The sequence below is a fragment of the Pristiophorus japonicus genome, chromosome 3 (genome assembly GCF_044704955.1).
Source record: "Pristiophorus japonicus isolate sPriJap1 chromosome 3, sPriJap1.hap1, whole genome shotgun sequence".
Taxonomy (NCBI): domain Eukaryota; kingdom Metazoa; phylum Chordata; class Chondrichthyes; family Pristiophoridae; genus Pristiophorus; species Pristiophorus japonicus.
Window position 1 is genome coordinate 277,337,648 of NC_091979.1, and position 12,789 is coordinate 277,350,436.

General features: G+C 45.4%; 1 long non-coding RNA gene across 1 annotated transcript; it reads right to left on the reverse strand.

The window, feature by feature from the left end:
- Window positions 1-975: 975 nt before the first annotated feature.
- LOC139260307 (uncharacterized) lies at window positions 976-10,836 on the reverse strand. The gene is made up of 3 exons (XR_011592762.1): window positions 9,937-10,836; window positions 9,421-9,584; window positions 976-3,224 (listed from the first exon to the last, which is right to left on the reverse strand). It is a non-coding gene; the product is annotated as an uncharacterized lncRNA (long non-coding RNA).
- Window positions 10,837-12,789: the final 1,953 nt, after the last annotated feature.

Sequence of the window (12,789 nt, forward strand, 5' to 3'; positions counted from 1 at the left end):
TGTGGGGACTTCTCAGAATCCTATTGCAAAATGTCTAAATCTCACATTTTTGGCTTTTGCATTCAGGAGTGTTATATTATGTAATGCACAATGTAAGTGGCATTTTTTTGGTGTTGGGATGTGGGTGATGCTGAGTTTCTCTGAGGAGATAGTGGTTGGCCTTCTCCTTTAACTGCAGCAGTTCTTGTGGTTGTGCTGCAGTCTCAGCATGTGCAGTGTGCCGAATTTCCCAGGATACTTCGGTAGCATTTAAGCCAATCGATAGATTGTCTCTCTCAGTCGCAAATACAATTTATTTGATTCTTTTTCAAAATTATTTCAAGTTAGAAAAGAAATCCCAAAAGCTTTAAGTAAAACTTATATGTTTTTGGAAACGAGAGTGTGTGTGTGCTTCTGTGTATGTCAGAAAAGACAGAGAAAGAATGCAAAAACAGTGACTCTTTGCACTGATTATGTACCTGATGTAGCTATGATGTTTGAAATATAAATACTGTTTAAACGTCAGGAACCACATTCAGATGAGAGAGGGAGACATAAATAAACAGAGGCTTAGAAATTCAATGATGCTGCACCTATTTTACAGCAGTGAAATGAGCGCCAAAGAGTCCAAAATAGTGGGCGACGTGTGCATGCACATTCTAAGCCAGAAACACATTGCCTGCCATATTTGTATAGGCATCAAAAGAAACAATAAGGCCCACACCTGAACAAGACCTCCTGCTGGATTTTTGAGGCCAAAACATCTAACTCCAACAAGTTCATCTTGGTGTGCATTCTTAGCTTTAAGAATACAGCTTAGCTTTAAGGAATAAAAAATGAAATACAAATATCAAGGAATATACCATATATTAAGAATCTTGCATATGGTGTGCAATTCTGGTGAACAAATCTTACTTCTTGTGTCATGATTTTGAACCACACTTTTTATGACATCATTTAATATTGAAAATCTGCATGTAAACAGTTAGAATAAAAACGTGTTACAATGGCAAAATCTTTTCTAAACATTTTACTGTTACGGCTTGCTGATGAACCAACAATCACTCAAAATGCTTTTTGAAAATATTTTTGTCTGTTTTTTTCCAAGTACCCTGTAATGGAAATTATAATGACCGAAATAAGATTTTTTTAATCAAAAATTACATAGTTCACAATAGCTTGAGTAAATTTACCCAGTGTATTGTTGTATCATTAAAGTTTTGATTTCAAGGCCTCAGCTTGTCTCAAAAGCCAGAGCTTCAACTAGATATTTTACCTTGCAGTAGTTGGAAAGACCTTTAACTACATCTGTGTGTTTGATTGCAGAATTTACCCACCTCCATTTTATGTATTCTGCGCATGTGTAGTTTGCAAAATGTCAAAAATGTGAGAGCTTCTGCGAGTTTTTTTCAAAAGATTTTTAGACAAAAGAGTTTGAATTATTGAAGACAAGTGATATTTATTTCAATTTATTTTGCTTTTCTGTTATGAACTGCTTGAGGAAGATAACTTGTGATTAGCAAGACCAATGATTGAGGTCTCATTGTTGATGGTTAGAAAATAAAGCAAAGATTGATTATTGAGAATAGATTTATTTTTAGACATTTAGGGCTGGATTTTCAGCTCATTTGCGCCCCATTTAGTGCCTCAGCGGGGCGAAAAAATGATTTGACCCTTTGGATGATATAAATCATCGTGCACCACTGCGCTAGCGCCCCAGGTGGAACTTTCGAGCATTTCGCCCGATTTAACGTCCACCCGAGAACCCGCCAAGAGAAAACAGTTGGACCCAGGGCACACCAGGTGCTAACGGCGCCATTTTGAAAATGGAGGAGAAAGTCACAGTGTGAATGATTAAAAGGATTAGAACGCTGTGTTACTGCATACTTTTGATTGTGAAGTTTATGTGAGTTTCTAGTTTGTTTTTTAAAGGACATTTAAGGACATTTTAAAAGATGGGGGCCATGCTAGGTCGGGAGCCAGTAATCCTGGCTGCTATAGTCATACGGCTTTGAGCTGGAAGAAGGCTTATTGATGATCATTTGTAACGTAATCGAAGAAATTGCAAGCGTATGGGGAGGAGGTCTTACCCCTAATGAGTTTACAGGGAACATCGCTCATACCTCCAACTCTCCACTGCATTAGAAGACTACCAGTGGCAACAGGTCTGCACTGCCTGTCAAGTTGAAGGTGATTAATAAAATAATATAAAATAATTAGCTGCATCCAGCAGTGTGATCATTCAACATTATCAGCAACATAATGCAGAACATAATAACAGGGTGACATTAAACATACGACGCATGAAGCAACAACAAGCAACATAATGCAGCTACCCCTGCCCCACTATTTTTTACCACCGACTTTTCCCCCCCTTCCTCTTATCACCCTCCCTTGCTTGCTGCTCCTAACCAAAGTGGCACTAAGATGGCGTGCTGCAAAGTTGCCAGAGCGCTGCTGTGTTGGGGGGGGGGGGGGGGGGGAAAGAGACAATGGAGACGGCATCTGGGGATGCGCTGGACCAGTTCTTGGCGTGGAAGGCCCGGCTTTTAACTGGCTAGCCTCTTCATCGGCGTCACCAGTCACAGGTGGTTTTAGTTTGGGTGTGACAGTGGGGAACGCAGAGTATGGGGGGATGGTTTATGGACTGTATCACCTGCCCAAGCTGAAGCAGAGCTTGTGCCTGTGATGCACTATATTCCACAAGGGTTCGTGCCACACTCTCCGGGACTCCATTGTCACTGCTGGAGGCCACCAGCCTCGTGTGGGCATTGATGGCCTCGCTGGTATCACGGCTCCCACTGACAATCTGCGACCCTACCTCCGTGATGGTTGCTTTGAGACTGTCGATGCTCGCGGGAATCCTACCCAAGACATCAAGGAGCTGACGGCTGACCTGGATGCTCTCCCTGGACATTCCCACCATGTCCAGTTCCACGTCTGCCCGTCTGAAAGCAGACCGACTTTGGCCGCCTCACCCTCTGGAGAGTTGGAAAATGGGATTCGACCCCAACACTGCGTTGCTGCACGCCTCTGGTCCCAGGAGCCGTGGAGTCGTCAAACCCTGAAAATGTCACGTCTCCTCAGAGGAGCTGAGTGCCGATGGTAGAACAGGGGTGGATTGAATCTGTGCCGGTTGCTACGCTGGAGTTGGCTCATCTGTACCCTCCTCCTCTTCCTCTTCCTCCAGATGATGGCCTGATGTGGAGTGTTCCGTTGAGGATGCTGCGCCTGTCTCTGGTCATCTGGAAGTAGAAAGCAACAGACGAGTGGTTAGCAGCAGGGGATGGGCAGGGTGACATGAGGAAAGTCGCATAGCACAGGCTCATTTGAAGGACCACCGCTACTCCATTATATCTAGTCCAGAGACACTGCATGACATTCCCCCAACCCTAGACCAGAGACACTATTGTAAGAATAAAAATGTTTATTAATGATAACATCGATTCTGTGCATGTATAAATGTTAAAAGTGTAGATTATACGGAAAGGCTGCAGTGTTAAAACAAAATGGAAGCTCACAGGCTTCCAGCATGGTCTGTTTGTGCATTGTGTTAATTGGAAAGCAAATAATCTAATCAAGAGATGGCTGGACCAGTCCAATAGCCACATGTGTGAGGAGAGTCAATAAGCAACTGCCCTGGAACTAAGATCCAATCCTGGGGCTTTCTGAGGAACAATGGACTTAAGGAGTATAAGAACTCAGCCAAAGACTTTTTCACTCTCTCTCCTTCTCTCCTGGACACACGGCAAGACCTCCCGCTCAAAGACCAGCCGAAACAGCAGGCTGTGTGCTCAGCCAGCCAGAGGAAAGTAACTTATATCTTTTTATAAATCATTATTGTAACCTCATTGTTTCTCTGTCGTAACTAGATAGATCTGTAGAATAGCCAACAACTGCTGATAAATATGCATGTGTGTGTGTTTTAATAAATTGTTCCGAATTGTTTTAAAAGAATCAATCTCACTGTCAATTTAATGCCAGAGATTTAGAAATCTTACACTATATGACATTGCCACAACCCAGCCCAGGGAGTAGAAACATAGAAAATAGGAGCAGTACTAGGCCATTCGGCCCTTCGAGTCTGCACTGCCATTCAATGTGATCATGGCTGATCCTCTATCTCAACACCATATTCCCGCTTTTTCCCCATACCCCTTGATATCTTTTCTTTCTAGAAATCTATCTATCTCCCTCCCAGATGTATTCAGTGACTTGGCCTCCACAACCTTCTGTGTGGTAGAGAATTCCATAGGTTCACCACCCTCTGAGTAAAAGAATTTCTCCTCATCTCGGTCCTAAATTTCCTACCCGATATCCTGAGACTGTGACCACTTGTTCTAAACTTCCCAGCCAGGGGAAACATCCTTCCCGCATCTAGTCTATCCAACTCAGTCAGAATTTTATACGTTTTAATGAGATCCCCTCTCATTCTTTTAAACTCTAATGAATATAGGCCTAGTCAACCCAATTTCTCTTCATATGACAGTCCTGCCATCCCGGGAATCAGTCTGGTGAACCTTCGCTGCACTCCCTCTATGGCAAGTATATCCTTTCTTAGGTAAGGAGACCAAAACTGCACACAATACTCCAGGTGCGGTCTCACCAAGGCCCTGTATAACTGTAGTGAGACATCCTTGCTCCTGTACTCAAATCCTCTTGCAATGAAGGCCAACATACCATTTGCCTTCCTATATGCTTGCTGCACCTGCATGTTTGCTTTCAATAACTGGTGTACAAGGACACCCAGGTCCCTCTGTACATCGACACTTCCCAAGCCATCACCATTTAAATAATACTTTGTCCTTATGTTTTTCCTACCAAAGTGGATAACTTCACATTTATCCACAGTATACTGCATCTGCCATGTGTTTTCCCACTCACTCAATCTATCTAAATCGTCTTGCAGCATCTTTGCATCCTCCTCACAACTCACAATCCCACCTAGTTTTGTGTCATCAGCAAACTTGGAAATATTACATTTGATTCCTTCATCCAAATCATTTATATATATATATTGTGAATAGCTGCGGTCGGACATTGCCCCAATGCTAGTCCAGAGACATTGCACAGAAATATAGAAAGAAACATTGAAATATACAGCGCAGCTGGAGGCCATTTCGGCCCATCGTGTCCACGCCGGCCGACAAAGAGCCACACGGCCCTTGGTCAGCAGCCCTGAAGGCTACATATAAACCTATGAACAATGAAGGAAAGGTAAAGAGCATTCGCCCCACACAACTGCGACACCCCTTGCACCGCAGCATTGTACACTCCACCCCAACCGGCGCCATGCGATCTCCTGGGAGAGGCAAAACACCAGATAAAAACCCAGGCCAATTGGGGAAAAAAATCTGGGAAAATTCCTCTCCCACCCATCCAGGCAATCAAAACTAGTCCAGGAGATAACCCTGGCTGTATTCAATGCCCTGCAGTACTTACCATTGTATCTGTGCCAGCCAACAAGAGGTTATCCAGTCTAATCCCCTTACCGGCTCGAGGTCCATAACCTGCAGGTTACAGCACCAAGTGCCTATCCAAACACCTTTTAAATGTGGTGAGGGTTTCTGCATCCACCACCCTGCCAGGCAGTGAGTTCCAGACCCCCACAACCCTCTGTGTGAAGAGGCTTCCACTCAAATCTGCTCTGAACTTTCTACCAACCACCTTAAAACTATGCCCCCTCGTAATTGACCCCTCCACCAAGGGAAATAGACCCATGCGATCCACTATATCCAGGCTCCTCAAAATTTTATACACCTCAATGAGATCTCCTCTCGGCCTCCTCTGTTCCAATGAGAACAAACCCAGCCTATCCAATCTGTCCTCATAACTATGATTCTCCATTCCAGGCAGCATCCTAGTAAATCTCCTCTGCACTCTCTCGAGTGCAATCACGTCCTTCCTATAATACGGTGACCAAAACTGCACCCAGTATTCTAGCTGTGGCTGAACCAGAGTATTATACAATTTAAGCATAACCGCCCTGCTCTTGTATTCTATGCCTCGGCAAATAAAGGCAAGTATTCCGTCTGCCTTCTTAACCACCTTATCCACCTGGCCTGCTACTTTCAGGGATCTGTGGACAAACACTCCAAGGTCACTTTGTTCATCTACACTTCTAAGTGGCCTATTGTTTAATGTATATACCCTTTCCTTATTAGCCCTCCTCAAGTGCATTACCTCACACTTCTCCGAATTAAATTCCATTTGCCACTGTTCTGCCCACCTGACCAGTAGATTGATAGCCTCCTGCAGTCCATGACTTTCCTCTTCATTATTAACCACACAGCCAATTTTAATGTCATCTGCAAACTTCTTAATCATACTCCCTATATTCAAATCTAGATCATTGATGTATACCACAAAAAGCAAGAGACCCAGTACTGAGCCCTGCGGAACCCCACTGGAAATATCCTTCCAATCACAAAAACATCCATCAACCATTATCCTACCTCTAAGCCAATTTTGGGTCCAATTTGCCACTTTGCCCTGGATCCCATGGGCTTTAACCTTTGTGACCAGTCTACCATGTGGGAACTTATTAAAAGCTTTGCTAAAGTCCATATATACTACATTGTACGCACTACCCTCATCGACCCTCCTCGAAAAATTCAATCAGGTTAGTCAAACACGATCCTCCCTTAACAAATCCGTGCTGACTGTCCCTAATTAATCCTTTGCTTTTCCAATCCTGTCTTTCAGGATTTTTTCCAATAATTTTCCCACCACTGAGGTTAGGCTGACAGGCCTGTAATTACTCGGCCTATCCCTTTCTCCCTTCTTAAATAAGGGTACCACATTAGCAGTACTCCAGTCCTCCGGTACCATGCCCAAACCCAAAGAAGACTGGAAAATGATGGTCAAGGCCTCTGCTATTTCCTCTTTTACTTCGCTCAACAGCCTGGAATGCATTTCATCCAGACCTGGGGACTTATCTACTTTCAAAGCTGCTAAACCCCTTAATACTTGCTGTCTCACTATGTTTATTTCATCCAGAATTTCATACTCCGCCTCGATAGCAGTATCTGCATTGCCCCTTTCCTTTGTGAAAACAGACGCAAAGTTTTCATTAAGAACCATGCCAACATTTTCCGCCTGCACAGAGATTACCCTCATGGTCTCTAATAGGTCCTACCCTTTCTTTAGTTATCCTCTTGCTCTTAATATATTTATAGAACATCTTTGGGTTTTCCTTAATTTTACTTAACAAGAATTTTTCATGCTCTCTCTTAGCATTCCCAATATCCATTTTAATTTTACTTCTGAACATTCTATATTCCTCCAAAGATTCTACAGTATTTAGCCATCGGTATACGAAAAGCTTCTCTTTTTTTCTTTATCCTCCCCTGTAAGTCCCTAAACATCCAGGGGATTCTAGAATTGTTATTTCCACCCTTTTTCTGTCAGGGCACATGTTTGGCCTGAGCCTTCCAGATCTCCTCCTTGAATGCCTTCCACTGTTCCGACACTGATTTACCTACAAGTAGCTGTTTCCAGTCCACTGTGGCCAAATCACTTCGCAACTTAGCAAAGTTAGCTTTTCCCCAATTTGGGACTTTTATTCCTGATCTATCTTTGTCCTTATTCATAACTACTTTGAATCTGACTGAATTATGATCACTGGCACCCAAATGCTTTCTAACTAATACCCCTTTCTCACCTGCCCAGCTTCATTCCCCAAAACGAAATCCAAAACCGCCCCCTCTCGTGTTCGGCTTGTTACATACTGACTAAAAAAGTTCTCTTGAATGCATTTTAAGAATTCGCACCCTCTATACCCTTCACACTATGGGCCCAAGTTTCGAGCCGCGCCGACAACGGCGCAGTCCCGACCTGGACACCTGTTTTTCGTGCCACAAAGTGCGCCTAAAGAAAACTTCCAGATTCTCCGGCTCCCTGCAGGTCGTTTGCAGGTCGGCGCAGCGCAACACGAGCAGTGGGGGGCGGAGCCAGGTTCCTGCGCTGAAAACAGTATGTGCATGTGCAGTAGCTCCAGGCGCCCAAAACTGTGTGGGAGGGGCCGAAGCACGCAGCCCCTAGCCCTGGCCGAATGGCCTCACTGGGGCTGCGTGAATAAGGCTCCTCCCACGGCCAGCACCTGCTTCCTCCTGACCCGACTCGACTCCCGCTTCCCGCCCCCCGCCTCCGGACCAGACCCGACATCGACCTGACTCCCGCTTCCCCCCCCCCCCCCCCCGACTGGACCCGACCTGACCTCCCTCTCCCTCCCTCCCCCCGACCCGAACCGAACCGACCTCCCTCCCACCACCCCCCCCGACCCGCGCTCCCCCCGACCCGACCCAACGCCACCTACCTGTAAATCTGGTGCTGGGGACGGGCCCTGCCTGAAGTCTCGGGCCCGGCCGGGCCTGGCCCGTTCAGCCTCCCTCCCCCTTCTCCTCCCCCCCCCACCATCTCCTTTCCCCCCCTCCCCCCCTTCTCCTCCTCCCCCCTCCCCTTCTCCCCCCCTCCCCTTCTCCCCCCCTCCCCCTTCTCCTCCTCCCCCCTCCCTCCCTCTGCTCCCCCCCTCTCTGCCTCTACCCCCCTCCTCTCGCTGTCAGAAACACAGACACTGACAGACAGAGAATGAGAGACACACACAGACAGACAGAGAGATAGAGACACTGACAGAGACACACTGGGGGCATCCCAGCACGCTGTTGGAGGGCTCCCGGTGCTACAGTCGGTAAGTAGAAAATGTTTTATTTATTGATTTAAAAAAATAATTATTTCTTATTAATTTTTTTTGATTGATTTATTGATGTTTTTATCATTTATTATTGATGATGGCTCTTTATTTGTAAAACTAAAGTGTTTAATGTTTGTAAACTTCCCTTTAAACCCCCCCCCCCCCATTCCCTACGCCTGATTTGTAACCTACGCCTGATTTTCTAAAGTGTAGACAAGGTTTTTTCGAGCGTACAAAAATCTTCACTTACTCCATTCTAAGTTAGTTTGGAGTAAGTTTTCACTGACGAAACTTTGAAAACAGGCGTAAGTGGCCGGACACGCCCCCTTTTGAAAAAAAAATTCTGTTCCAAAGTGAAACTGTTCTAACTGACTAGAACTGGAGCAAACTAAATGCCGAGAATTCCGATTTCTAAGATACTCCGTTCTGCACCAGTTGCTCTAAAAAATCAGGAGCAAATCATGTCGAAACTTGGGGCCTATATTTGTCACAATCAACATTAGGATAGTTAAAATCCCCTATTATTACTGCCCTATGGTTTTTGGACTTCACAGAAATTTGCCTATATATTTGCTTTTCTATCTCCCTCCCACTGTTCGGGGGTCTACAATACACGCCCAGAAGTGTGATCGCCCCTTTTTTATTTTTCAATTCGACCCATATGGCGTCATTTGACATTGCCCCAACCCGAGTCCAGAGACACTGCATGACATTGCCCCAACCCAGCCCAGGGAGTGTGCAGGACTTACCCTCAGTTTCCGAGTGGGGGATCAGCACCTCCCCCAGTTGCAGTCGCCCGATTTGAGACGCCGATGAGACCTGCCACTCTCTTCTCGATGTCGGTCAGTGGTAGGGTCTGAGGAGGACTGCCACTTGTCCGTACCTGCTCATGGCGATTGTGTGACTTCTTTGCCTGAAAAGATGAAAATGGGAATGGTTACAAGAGGGTCAATCTGTTCTTGTGGCACTTATACCATACTGTCTGAATGTAATACAATCCTCTGTTTAATGGTCTTGAAAGTTGTATATGGTTCATCAGGAGGACATCGAAGTGCGGAGTCATCTTATGAAATCTCAGAAAGCAATCTTAATAATGTGTAAAGATCATTCATGACAAATAGGGTGCCAAACTAAGCCTACCTTTGTGTCATGCATTTTAGGAGGCAACCCAGAGTGCTGAGAGACAGCAACAGCATGAGAACAAATAGTGTGTCAGATTTATAATCGAAATAATGAAGGAGTGCATGAATTAAAATTGTACTCACTCTAATGACCCTTGAAAGATCATTAAACTTCTTTCGGCACTGTGTGCCAGTCCTGATCACCGTGTCTGATGCAGAGACCACCTCAGCGATTTCCCTCCGAATCCTTTTAAAAATGGATGGCAGTGGTCTAGATCCACCCCTACAATGCAACTCCTGCCATCTTCTCTCCACATCCCCCACTGGAGCTTCATTAACCTGGTGGCTGAATCGCCTGGCATACTGTCTTGAATCGTCTTCCTCCATCATCAAAATCCCAATGTAAAATAGCTGATTCAGCCCCAGGTCTACTGCGCATGTGCACGGCCGTGCCCTGCATTAGCGTTTGCGATCGGACAGCAGACCAGAAGCGCGGGAAGAAAAAAAAATTTGCGCAGATCGGCCGATTTCTTTAGCGCCAGAACTTTCGGCTCTGGCACACAAATTCTGTGGTGCAACGCCGGAGTTAGTGCTCACGCTCCTCGTGAACTTTCATTTGGCGAAAGTTGCTCACTCTAGAGCTAATGTTAACCTGGTGCTAAATTTTTGAATCTGCCATGAATTGTGCCAATTTGGAAGGGTAAGGAAACGTTTTTTATAGAAACTCAAAGGCTGTAAATGTATTTTGACCATTTTATGAGGTCCTTTTTGTTTGTTTATGGAAATTTACATTTATTAACGATTGCATAAGTTGCCAGATTCACTATTTGTGCACAAGAGTAAATTTTCCACTTTTCTGCTCTTTATTTGGTACACACTAGGAAAACATATCGGGAAATTGTGTATTCCCAACCATTAATTTTAATAGACAAAAAATTATAGGCCAGAGGTGCACAATTTCCCAATATATGCTTTTGGAACATGCTGAAATGCAGAACGAGAACATTTATCCTATATGCTTTAATGCAGAAACATAAAGATAGGAGGTGCAGATGTGGGGAAAGTGATACCTGAGAACACAAAAGGGATTACGGACGGGCCAAGGGAGGAGGCCAATGGGCAGAAATGCAGTGGAACAATGGCACCTGATAGATTGAACAACAACTTGCATTTATATAGCGCCTTTAACACAGTAAAATGCCCCAAGGCATTTCACAGGACCGTTATCAAACAAAATATGACACTGGGTCACATAAGGACATATTAGGACAGATGACCAAAAGCTTGGTCAAAGAGGTAGGCTTTAAGAAGTGCCTTAAAGGAGGAAAGCAAAGTAGAGAGGCAGAGAGGTTTAGGGAGGGAATTTTAGAGTTTAGGACCTAGGCAGCTGAAGGCACAGCTGCCAATGGTGGAGCGATTAAAATCGGGGATACGCAAAAGGCCAGAATTTGAGGAGCACAGAGATCTCGGAGGGTTGTAGGGTTGGAGGAGATTAGAGATAGAGAAGAGCGAGGCCATGGAGGAAATTGAAAACAGGGATGAAAATTTTTTAATTGAGGTGTTGCTGGCCCGGGAGCCAATGTAGGAGAGCGAGCACAGAGGTGATGGGCCAACCCAGAGGCGAGTGTTTTTGTGGCGGAGGTGCGGCGAATGAGGGTACGGGGCCTAGAAGAGGCGAGAGCCCAGGGACAGCATTGGCCAGCCCACACTGCAATATGTGTGCGCACTAGGTCCGTGTAGCGGAGCAGGTCTCCAGTTGTCCTGGTTAACCCTTGCCACAGGATAAAGGCCTAGCTCTGTCAAGCCCGTGTGGTGGCTGGTGTGGAATGGTCATCACACGTTAAAAAAAAATCCATGCACAGGCATCTTCCACCCCCTCAATTGGAGTTCAGGACTGGAACATTGGGTCCATCATTGAAACATTTGTGAACTCATGTGGAAGCAAGTAATCCTCGTTCGAGGGACCGCCTATGATATGAATGAATGATGGGTGAATGGGGCTTGGTGCAAGTTAAGATATGGGCGGCAGCATTTTGGATGAGCTCAAGTTTATGGAGGGTGGAAAATGGGAGAGTGGCCAGGAGAGCATTGGAATAGTCACGTCTAGAGATAACAAGAATAATTTAGGCCCCATTCTCCTGGTCCCCATCGCCACATAGTTGCAAAGCCTTGCTCCCACACAATAATGCCAGAGCCCACAACTCCCAATACTTCTAGATTCCACACCTCCCAATGCTCCAAAACCTCCATCCCATTTCTTCTGGACCCCTCCTCAAATTCCCCCCACTTACAGTTCTTAGGACTCTCCTCAGTGCACACAAACCTCCAGACTGGGACTAAGATAGCTAGATTTTTGGACACTAGGGGAAATCAAGGGATTTGGAGACCAGGCAGGAAAGTGGAGTTGAGGTTGAAGATCAGCTATTGAATGGCGGAGCATACTCAAGGGGCCGTATGGCCTACTCTTGCTTCTAATTCTTATGTTCTTATGACTGCTCCCTCATCTCAGGACCAGCTCCAATGTTCACAGACCTCGGTACATCCTTTGCCAATTCTTGCAAATCTCAGGATCCCTCTCCCATTGATCCCAAATCCCAAGATCCTGCCTTAGTGTTCTTAGAATCCTCACCAAGTAGCCCAGACTCTAGGACCCTCTCACAGTACCACTAGATTCTGAGACCTCATCCTAGTTCTGTCAGACTCTGCAAAAGTCAGGCTCCCAGATAATACTATTTGGCATAATTAAAAAAAAATGTTCATGGGATGTGGGTGTCGCTGGCATAGTTGGCATCTATTGCCCATCCCTAATGACCCTTGAGAAGGTCATAGTGAGCCACCTTCTTGAACCCACTGCAGTCTCTGTGAAGGTACTCCCTCAATGCTGAATTTGTTGTAGCGGTTTGGTACAACTGAGTGGCTTGTTAGGCTATTTCAGAGGGCAGTTAAGCGTCAACCACATTGCCTTGGATCTGGAGTCACATATAGGGCCGAGCAAGG